This window comes from Ursus arctos, unplaced genomic scaffold (assembly GCF_023065955.2).
Source record: "Ursus arctos isolate Adak ecotype North America unplaced genomic scaffold, UrsArc2.0 scaffold_19, whole genome shotgun sequence".
Classification (NCBI taxonomy): Eukaryota; Metazoa; Chordata; class Mammalia; order Carnivora; family Ursidae; genus Ursus; species Ursus arctos.
In genome coordinates, this window is record NW_026622863.1 from 44,916,711 (window position 1) to 44,927,837 (window position 11,127).

Consider the following 11,127-nt stretch of genomic DNA (forward strand, 5'->3'; position numbering starts at 1 on the left):
GTGCCACCCAGGCGCCCCCAGAATCTGTTCTTGACAAAGTCCCGCCAAGGCTATCCTGTTGCCATCAACGCCATCTTGGAGGTCCGGTGCAACAGTACTTAAGGAGCTTGCTGGAGGTCCCAGGACACATTAGAGGTAAGGCAGGGTTTGAACCCAAGTTGTTTAGTACAAGAGTCTGCTTTGAATTCATATCATCCTGGAAAATGGGAAGTCATAGCCCTGTTTCTACCCTGACAGGCCACTTAATTATCATTTGGGAGCCTCAGCCTCTCAATTTCCAAAACAAATGTGATAGAGGAGAAAACTCCCTAAAACTCAAATTGTTCTATGCCCTCTAATCTATTCTGCAAACTCTCTACCTATAACTGTAAATATGGACTACACATGCACTTCTGGGGAGATGGGCCAGTAGCTTCTCATCGGAAGGTTGCCCAAAGGCTTCCTGATTCAGAAAGAATGATTAAGAATCCTTCCCTGACAGGCGGAGAGGCCATCTCCTCAAAATTCCCTCTGTTGCCTGGAGCAGAAATCAGGCCCTAAAGTATATTTCAACCCTTGTGGGAGATTGTGCTCCCAGTGGTGACTGGACAAGTTGCATGGACCAACCATAAAGAACTTAGTCGCCCCAAACGGGGAGCTTCCACTGCATCCCCACAAGGTCTGGGGCGGTCTATGGCAGCGGTGGAGCTGGCCACGGGGAGCAACCCTCTCTGCCACACAGGCAGTCAGGACATACAAGCATGGAGACGCAGATTTACCCCCTTCTTCATCCTAAGCAGAGCATTTTCCAGGGGAGAAAGTCCATAGCATTGATCAGATTCTCAAAGAAGTCTGGAACTTAAAAAAAAAAAAAAAAAAAAAAAAAAAAAAGTTTTTATTTAAAAGAGATTCCCTTGTTCTACAGAAATATTGAAATATCTTTGACTCTCCAGCCAGAAGTTACTAAGCTAGATGCTACTGTTTGGGAAGATCCTTTTAGAGTAATTTTAAGTGTTTGGCAGAAGTACAGATAAGCCTCAGGGATTCTATAAATGTTGGTTCCAGTTTCCTTTTTATACAATACGTTTCTGTTTCAAAAATTGTAAATGGAAGACACCATGCGTCATACACATTCAGCTTTTTAACACATCAGAGATTCCCAAAATGGCTAAGTGGTCATGAGAGGCTAACGCGCTTGTAGGCACACCTTGGGATGAAGCTTCTTCTACTCTTGATAAGATCAAACACTTTTTCTATCTGCTCTGAATACATAGATGGCTTCCCATCACATGTGGAATAAAAGCTAAAGGCCTCATCATAGCCTTCAGGGCACCATGGGATCTGCCCCTGCTTGTCTTTCTAATTTCATCTCAAGCTCCTCTTGACCTCGACCACCATGTTCTGGACACACTAACCTCTGCCCCTCCCAAAAACACAAGCTTGTTTCCACCTTGGGGCCATTTCACTTGCTGTTCCTTTTGCCTGGACTATTGACGTCCCTGATCCTGATCTTTGCAGGACTGGCTCGCTCTTGTCTTTCAGAACTGAGTTCAAATCTCACTTCATCAGAGAGTCTTTCCCTGGCCACCCTAAATCCAAAAGAGCCACACTGTTACTATTTCTGAGCACATTTGAATTCCCTACCGAGCAATTAACACTAAAGAATATTTTTGTTGTTCATTTTGTAGCTGTCTTCCCCCAAACCAGAATATAAATTTGCCCATGAGGGTGAAGACCTTGCCTTGGGTGGGCACCACTGTATTCCCACCCCTGAGAACAATGCCTTGCACATAGTTGGGACTTGGGGGGGGTCAATGAATAATTGTTGACTGAATGTGGTTTTGTTTTTTTTTTTTTAAGATTTTATTTATTTATTTGAGAGAGAGAGCAAGAGCACAAGCTGTGGGGAGAGGCAGAGGGAGAAGCAGACTCCTCGCTGAACAGGGAGCCAGATGTGGGGCTTGATCCTAGAACCTAGGATCCTAGGAGATCATGACCTGAGCCAAAGGCAGATGCTTAACCGACTGAGCCACCCAGGCGCCCCTGAGTGTTGTTTTGATTAAGAAGGTTAAAGGGTGAGGGGCGCCTGGGTGGGTCAGTTGCTGAAGCGTCTGCCTTCGGATTGGGTCGTGATCCTAGGATCGAGCCCCACAACTGGCTCCCTGCTCAGCGAGGAGTCGGCTTCTCCCTCTGCCTCTCCCCCCACTGCTCATGCTCTCACTCTCTCTCTCAAATAATACATAAATAAAATCTTTTTTTAAAAAGCTACTGGGGTGAATTTTACTTCAGGTCTGAACTTGTCCACTCACAAAAAGTTGAACAAATAATAATTTCTTACGTTTATTAGTGAATTCCCATGTATCAGGCATATTGCTAGGAACTATATCCATGACCTTGTTAAATGATCCCACAGGTAGAAGGCTCTATAAGATTTATTTTGCAGAAATAAACATAGGCCCAAGGAAGAGAAACCTCTTACCAAATATCACACTGTCAGAATGTTGTGGCAGCCAGATCCATTCCCACAGATGTCTCAGGCCAAGCCCCCACTTTTATACAAAGCACTGCACTTTACATGTATGCACCCAGATTTGAGAAACAGAAAGTCTCATTTTATGCTGAAGCATATGGATTTGAAACAGTGAAATACTTAAAACAGAGTTTCCTACATTATTAAGAAAAACTGAGATAATATGAATATCACCTAATTTTTTTTTTAGGTCCTCATGAAGGGAATCCTTTCACAGCTGCCCAGCACGGTGGTTTATAAACTATTCCTGCTGTTGCCACAAGATGGCGCGACATGAGGTGGAGTTCCCTGCTGGAACTTGGGCTGACTTGAGGGCATCAACCATTCCCGGAGCAAGTGGGGGGAACTTTGTGTTGTTACTTAAACGTTCACTGTGTATAAGGAAGCTGGCGTGACACCTAAATGCGACACCTGATCCAGAACTGGACTGTGAGCCGGGGGGAAAATGGTCATAAGGTACATTATTAGGACAATTGATGAAATTGAAGTATGAACTGGTGTTTAGAGGAATATTGTATGTTAAATGTCTAGGTTTTGATAGTTATACTGTGCTTACGGAAGAGAATGTTCTTGTTTTCAGGAAATACACACTGAGGTATTACGAGGTTAAGGGGTATGATGTTCTCCAACTTAACTTTCAAATGGTTCAAAACACAACGTGGATGTGTGTGGATGTGTGTGTGTGTGTGTGTGTGTGCGCACGCACGTGTGCTCATGGAGAGGGGGACAGGGAAGAGGGAATGATAAGACAAATGGAACAATTAGCAAATCTGGATAAATAATATACAGAAATCAGGGGCACCTGGGTGGCTCAGTTGGTTGAGAGTCAGACTCTTGATTTTGGCTCAGGTCATAATCTCAGACGTGAGAAACCCCTTGTACCATTCTTGCTATTTTTCTAGAAGTTTACAATTATATTCTTTTTGAGAGAGAGAGAGCAAACACGAGTGGGGGGAGGGGCAGAGGGTGAGAGAGAATCTCAAGCAGGCTCCACGCCCAGTGTGGAGCCCGATGCTGGGCTCCATCTCACAACCCTGAGATCTCGACCTGAGCTGAAACCGAGAGTAGGAAGCCTAACCGACTGAGCCACCCAGGCGCCTGAAGTTTACAGTCATATCAAAATAAATAGTTACCCCAAAAGCTCCTTTGGTGGCCAATGAGAGTGTCATGAAAGAGTTCCTTAAGTGTTGGTGCTGATAATCCTCCCTGAAAGTCACCAGTTTCAGAGATCAAATTAGATGACAACGCTGTGCCAAGCCCTTCACAATCATCCTCTGAGGTAAATGCTACTATGACTCCCATCCTATCGCAGAAGAAACGAGCACAGAGAGCCTGAGCAACCTGGCCAAGATCCCACAGCTACAGAGCTCATGCGTTTTAACCATAACAGACCATCAAGACGGCCAAATGATGGCCACGATATGCTATTCTGGTCATTTAGGAGCGAGCGCAGCACTAAATGTGAAGTGGCGGAAAAGGCATTTTTAGGGAAAAGCTTTGAAACAATGAATGCAGGTTTATGTGCTCTGAACCCCTACCTCAACTTGATAGTCAAGTCTATGCCAAAGCCAGTCTTGAATTATACAAGATTTAACCAAAATAAAGTTGGGAAATCAAGTGGCTGCTGATTCTGAGGTGATTGAACCTGCTAGCCGTTAACCCGGGTGGAAAAATTAGAATATTCCTCAAATAAATCTGATTATTCTCCATATTTACTTGAAACATAAATTCCAACTTGTAAAACAGATACATTCCCTTTTCCCCTGCAATTTAACTCCTAGGTATCTGCCATATGGATACGTCCAAACAGAAGCCAGGGGTGGTGGACGCAAGAGGCACCGTCTGTGATAGAAAGATCTGGAAAGCACTAGGTTCCTGCAGTGAGAGACTGGTTCGGTACCTCAAGGTGCATCCACACAAGGGGACACCAAGCAGCTACTTGAAAAGGAAGCTCTTTCTGATAAGCACATTAAAAGTCATTTAACATCACTGGCCATAGGGGAAATGCAAATCAAAGCCACAATAATATGATATCATTTCTACACCCACTAGGATGGCCAGTGATTGTGATTGTCTTTTCGACTAAAAGACAATGTGGGAGTGAGCGTGTGGAGAAATTAGAACCCTCATACAGCGCTGGTAGAAATGCTAAGTGGCACGGTCGCTTTGGAAGACAGTCCAGCTGTTCCTCAAAGGGTTAAAATAAAATCAGCGTAGAGCCCAGCAAATCAACTCCCAGCGATTGTACCCAAGAGAACTGAAAACATGTCCACACAGACACTCCTACGCTGGGTGTTCAGAGCGGTATTAACTTATAAAGGCCAAAAAGTGGCAACGACCTACATGTCCATCATCCTGACACACAAAATGGGAAAGATCCACATACTGCAACATTTTCCAACAATTCTGGAGAAACGAAGTACTATGGAAGATCTATGGCATAACATGGATGCACCTCAAAAAAACACGTTAAGTGAAAGAAACCAGACACAGAAGGCCACGTACTATGTGATTCCATTCATAGGAAATGTCTAGAAAAGGCAAATCTATAGAGACAGATTAGTGGTTGCCCAGGGCTTGGAGTGGGGGGCAGACTGTGGGAGGCCTTGGGGAATGATGGTTAAGGGGTATGGGTGTCTCTCTGTGGTAACGAAAAAATCCTAAAAGTCTAGTGATAGATGCACAACTCTGTAAATAACTAAAAGCCATTGAATTGTGCGCTTTAAATGAGGGAATGGATATGTGAATTATATCTCAATAAAGTATGTGCGTCTATGTGGTTTTTTTTTAAAAGAAGCTCGTTATGCACTGAGAAGAAATGATCTCCAGGATATATTAAGCCAAAAAAACAAAGCACAAAACTGCCGTATATGCTACTGAGTGGGAAAACATAGTTATATTTGTAAATGAAATTCTTCTGGAAGGACACATACACCCCCGGAATCTCCAGAGAGAACTGGATGACCCAGAGTAGGAGAGAGAATTGTGTTTAATTGTTAAGAGATACAAAAAAAGCACAAAGAATAATACAATGAACACCTGTGTGTCCAACGCCCAACTTTAAAAACCATTCCTATACTGTTGTTGTTGTTTTTTTAAGATTTTATTTTTAAGTAATCTCTACACCCAGCGTGGGGCTCAAACTCACGAGCCTGCGATCAAGAGTCGCGTGCCCCACTGCCTGAGCCAGCCGGGCGCCCCCACCTTTCCTACTGTTGAATCTCTTTGTGCCCTCTCCAATCACACCCCACCCCACCCTTGGAGGGAACCATTATCCCACATTTGGAGTGTATCATTCCTACGCATTTCATACATTTACAACATTTTAAATAGTAAAGTGATTACATTCTTAATAAATATTTAAGTAGTAAATAGTTCGCGTATTTTAAAACTACACACATTCTTCTTCAGTTTGCTTTTTGCACTCAACGTTTTTGCTTTATTCATATCGATAGGCGCGACGCTAGTTAACTTCCATTGATGTACAATATGCCGCATCCAGAACATCGTACAGTACATTCGATATTGACGGGTAATTTGTCCAGATGGCCACAAAACGATCTCTCTTTCCGGGAAACACGGACACTCCTGTCCTTGAGAGGCAGGGTCTATGGTCCCTTCCCCTTGAATCTGGGCAGCAGCGAAGCAACGTGACTTCCCGTGCTAGCTTAGAACAGGCAGTACGGTCTTCCCTAGCTCTCCTGAGCAGCGCGCTGTTGGAACCCAGCCACCGTGCTGTGAGGAAGCCCGGGCCGCGTGGAGAAGCCATATGTAGGCACCCTGGCTGATAGCCCAAGCTGAGGTCTGAGCTAAGTGCCAGTATCGGTTAACCACCAAACGACTGGGAAAGCTTTCAAGAGGACACTGGCCCCAGCCCGTATCTTACTGCAACCACACAAGAGCCCCCAAGTGACACAGTCTAACTGAGCCCAGTCCATCCCCAGAGCCATGAGAGGTAATAATTATTGATCTAAGCCGGTAAGTTTTGAGGTGATTCATTGTGCATTAGATAATTGGAACAACTAGGCCCCGTTGTGTCCATTCTCCAGTTGAGGGATATCCGGATTGCTTCCAAGTTAATGCTATTACAAACAGTGATCCTATGAACGCTCTCATACGTGTCTCTGTATGTATGTGAAGTTTCTCCAGAATGGTAATGGCCAGGTGGGGGAGTATCACATCTTCAATTATACTACAACCTACCAAATTATCTTCCAAAATGGTTGATACCAACTGACACTCCCAAAGCAGTGTACCATACTCCCATCGCTCCAACACTGGGGACTTTAAATGTTTTGCCAATCTCCTGGGCACAAAACAGTCTTATTGTATATGTCTTTTTGTACTTTTGAATTTTTTACTGTTTGCATGAATCGATCCCAAATAAACATTGAAACGTAGGCTAATACATTCTTGCTTTCCTATTTTGAATATGCTTTACATATTGGGGTTCCATATTAAGATTGCATTTTTTAGAAAAGGAGGTGTTGCTCCAGTCGCGATGAGCACACCTCATGCCTAGATCTGGGTTTTGATTCTTAGTTACCATTCTAATAAAATAAGCTGGGGCTCTTGGAGAAATGGCGGACTCTAGGACCAGGGCAGGGAGTATACAAGATGACCTCAGAGTATCTGCGGTGCCCGAAAGTACGGAATACTAAAAATAAAAACACAAAAACACTCACCACCCAATAATGGAAGTCGGTCAAAGGACCCAGGAGCCAACTGCAAAAGTCCCCAAATGCCAGAGCTAAGTAATATGAACAAAACAAATCAAGTAGTATTGGATTATATAACCCAAAATATAAAATACCCACGAGTTCATACTGACGAAAATAAAATGATTGAATAAGTTAACAGAGAAAAGAGACACAATTCCCTTGCAGAAGAATTCCCAGATTTACTTATAATTTATGTCAGTACTTTGCCCTCAAGCAGGTGAAACGTAAGCCCCGTGCTCCTTGGGTGTGGGCTGGGCGGAGTGACTGACTTCCTCTCAAAGAGTTCAGTATGGAACAGGAGAGGAACTTGACAGTGGAGAAATCTGGCAAACGGTAGGTAATCAAGCCAGGTGGTCAAGGTTAGTATCAATGGTGATCCATCCCGTGGACAGTATGTACCCTAGACATGATGGGATAAAATGCCACTTCACCTCTGAGCGCTTCCTCTGAAAAACACATAACCCTGGTCTAATAATGAGAAAGACAAATCCCAACTGAGGGACAATCTCTAATAGACCTGCCCAGTATTCTTCAAAACTGTCAAGGTCATCAAAGACTGCCACAACCAAGAGGGGCCTAAGGAGGCCTGACAAGTTGCTATGTGTCTACACAAATGTTGGACAACACGAATGTAACGGGGGCTCCTGGAACAGAAAAGGCTAAACTAAGGAAGAGACTAAGGAAATCTGAATAACTATGGGCTGTAATATATCAATATTGGTTCATTCGTTATAACGAATGAACCACACTACTGTAAAATGCTAGTAATAGGGAAAACTGGGTGTGGGGTAGGCGGGAGCTTTGTCCTGAGTGTACGACTCAATTTTCCTGTAGGTCTAAAACTGTTCTTCAAAATGAAGTCTGTTCTAAAAAAATAAAATCTTAAAACACAAATGTAAAAAGGTGAGGCTCCTGGTCCTGACATCAAACCCAGTCCTACCACTTGCCAGCTGGGTCAGGCTATGCCTTTTTGGTGAAGTCTGCAGAGGGCCCCGAGTTCACAAAGCAGGTCAAGTTCAGTGTAGGGGATCATCAGGCCTTCAAAGGCAGGTGCATAGAAGCAGCACTCACCAAACTAAGTCAGCTCAGATCCCCAAAGGAGGGAAAAGAGGTATCGAGGTCACAGCCCAATGCCCGGCCCATGCGGGTGGCACCAGGCTGAGACACGGGAGGGAGGGGCAGTGGGGCTGCCTGCCACAGGCACCCGAAGTTCCCATCTTGCTTTTGCGTCTCCTGGTGGGAGATACCAAAGGAAGTGACCTCATCCCACAACCACCAGCCAAACAGAAGCATCCCCCCGGGGTTGGCTCAGGTCTGGCTCTGTGATTTACCATGAGCCTAGGCCCACTGTACCTCCAGCTCACATCTATTCATGGGATGAGAATAGGAAGTCCCTGACCTTCATGATGCTGCCCTTTCCCTGAGGACTCGGTGAGTCTGTCAACTTCGCAGAGCACTTAGTATTTCCTGGCACAAAGGTGTGGTCAGTCTTAGCTCTCAGCATTCCCCGACCTGCTTTGTCTGGGGGTCTCCAGCTAGAAGAGTCCAACGGCTCTGAAGTCCTTTTAGGAATGCGGCACCAAGTGCATTGCCCCAATATCGGTATTTGCACTGAAGTGATATAATTGGAATTCTGAACTGATCCCACATGCGGCAAGGTTATCTATCCATTGAAGCACTGCTTGTAATAGCAAGAGACTGGAAGCAACCTGAATTCCCTTCCAGAAAGGGCTGGTTAAGTAAATATACATGTGTGCTTATATACATGTTACTATATCTTCCTCTGCCCGTATGCCAATAGGAGTGTGTGTGTGTGTGCATGCAAAGTACATATACCATAAACACATCTCTGGAAGGATTCCTCAAAATATTGGGGATACTGGTGGCCTCTGGAACCGGGGGGCTAGGAGACTCAGGAAGGAACTCTTCACCCTAAAGCCTTTTGTATCTTTTGCATTTTGAACCATGTGAATATATTATACTCAAAAATATTTAAATACAACCAGAGGAAAAACAGCACACTGCTGTGGGTCACAGATGTGGGGGTTGGTGTGGGGGCATCGCCAAAATCAAATGGCAGGGACTCTGTGGCTCTGGAGCAGCTGGGAGCCATGGGTGTCTGGTCCGGTCCAGCCAGCAGACGGCAGCGGGATGGGGTGTGCGGCATCCCGAAGCTGCAAATGCTTCCTATGGCAAGTTGATGTGGTGGGGGGCACGCGTACACGGAGATAACTCTAGAAAATCCAAAACCACTAACCTAGGACCCCACAGTCATCTTTCGGAAAGGTCCTTGTTTCCAACCCGCAATCAAGACAACACAGTGTAGGGGTCAAGGGGAGAGACTCCCGGTCAGCGGGGGGAGACCCTGGGCATTATACTCCCCTCTGGGCATCCTTAAAGTATGCAACAGAGATACGACTTCCCTCACGCAGGGGAGCCTTTCATGGTCAAGTGCGCTATTCGTGTTTTTACATCATTACACATCAAGAAGTTACCCCGGTGCTCTTAAATTTAGTAACCGGAAGCCTTCCTACTAACCCTGGCAGTTGCTAAAATGAATGACTGGGGAAACAAATCCAAGAGTCGAAGAACAGCAAGGAAAGTGCGGAGGCGTGTGAGCCCCTCCTTGTGGCCCCACCAGCACGAAGGGGCGGCCTCCGGAATCACCTCTGTCCACATCTGCTACCCTCCTGACGTCTGACCTCAAGCAGTGCCCCGTGGGCCTCGCCTGGGCCCTACCACCGGCCCTCACACCGAAGCCCAGCCCTGCACACCCCAGGCCCCGTGCTTGGCCCGCTGTCCGACACACAGCAGCCCCCTCGACGTGACACAAATAAACAGACCATCGGCTCAGGAAGATGACACAGGTCTGGGGACGGAAGGTTGTGACAGTTATACAACAACGGGAATGTACTTAATGCCACTGGACGGGGCCCATACAGATGGTTAAAATGGTCAATCCTATGCTATGTATATTTTACCACAGTAAAAAAGATGGATGAAGTCTCACCTCATCCTCACCTGCTCTTAGGTCTCCCAAGCCGCAGCCCACTCCTTGCTAATCACATCAGTTCTGTTCTCTACATGAGAAAAGGGCCCCCAATTCCCTTCTGGGCCCTCTCCTGTCTCTATGCTCCTTTCCGGCTGGTGTCGCCAGGCCCTCAGCTTTGAACACACAGTCCCCTGAGTGCTCCCCGAAGCTGCTGGTCTCCAGCCCAGGTGCCCCACCCTCCGAGTCCCAGCAGCCCAGTGCACTCCTGTCCCCGGCTCCTCCCTCCCCAAACTCTTAGTGTCCACAAACAGCACCTCCAGCTAGACGCTCCCGTCTTTCCTCTAGGTGATCCCTGCCCCCTGCGCCCCAACTTCCCATCCATCTGCGCTGCCCGCGGCTCCTCTGAAGCCCATCCGCCTCCCTCCTCCCCACGTTTCACCCCACGCCACCTTCCTTTCTTGTCCTGGCTTCTGCACGACTGCCTCCCTGCTCCGTGGGGGGTGTGTGCACGGGAGTCCCCAGCTGTGGGGAGGGCAGGGGTATTGCCCTCCCCACAACTTATCCCCCCACAGGGGCAAAGCCATCTTCATAAAAGGCAACTCAGACCATCACCCACCAGCTTTAAACCCTCCCACACTTCTCGGGGCTTATGGAAGATGTCCGAATTCCTCACCTCGGGTCACAAGGCCCCAGGTCATCTGGTCCCTGCCCACTTGCCCCAACCGGTGCTCTGTGGCAGGCCCCTCGCTCCCTGGCCAGCCCCCTCAGCCTTCGTGTTCCTTGCTCCTCCTACCGCAGACCCTTTGCCCTGGCTGTGTCCCCTGCCTGGACCCTCTCTCCTCCTGCACCTCACACAGCCGCTTCTGATCGTTCCCAGCTCAGCCCTTACCTCACCTCCCCTGAAA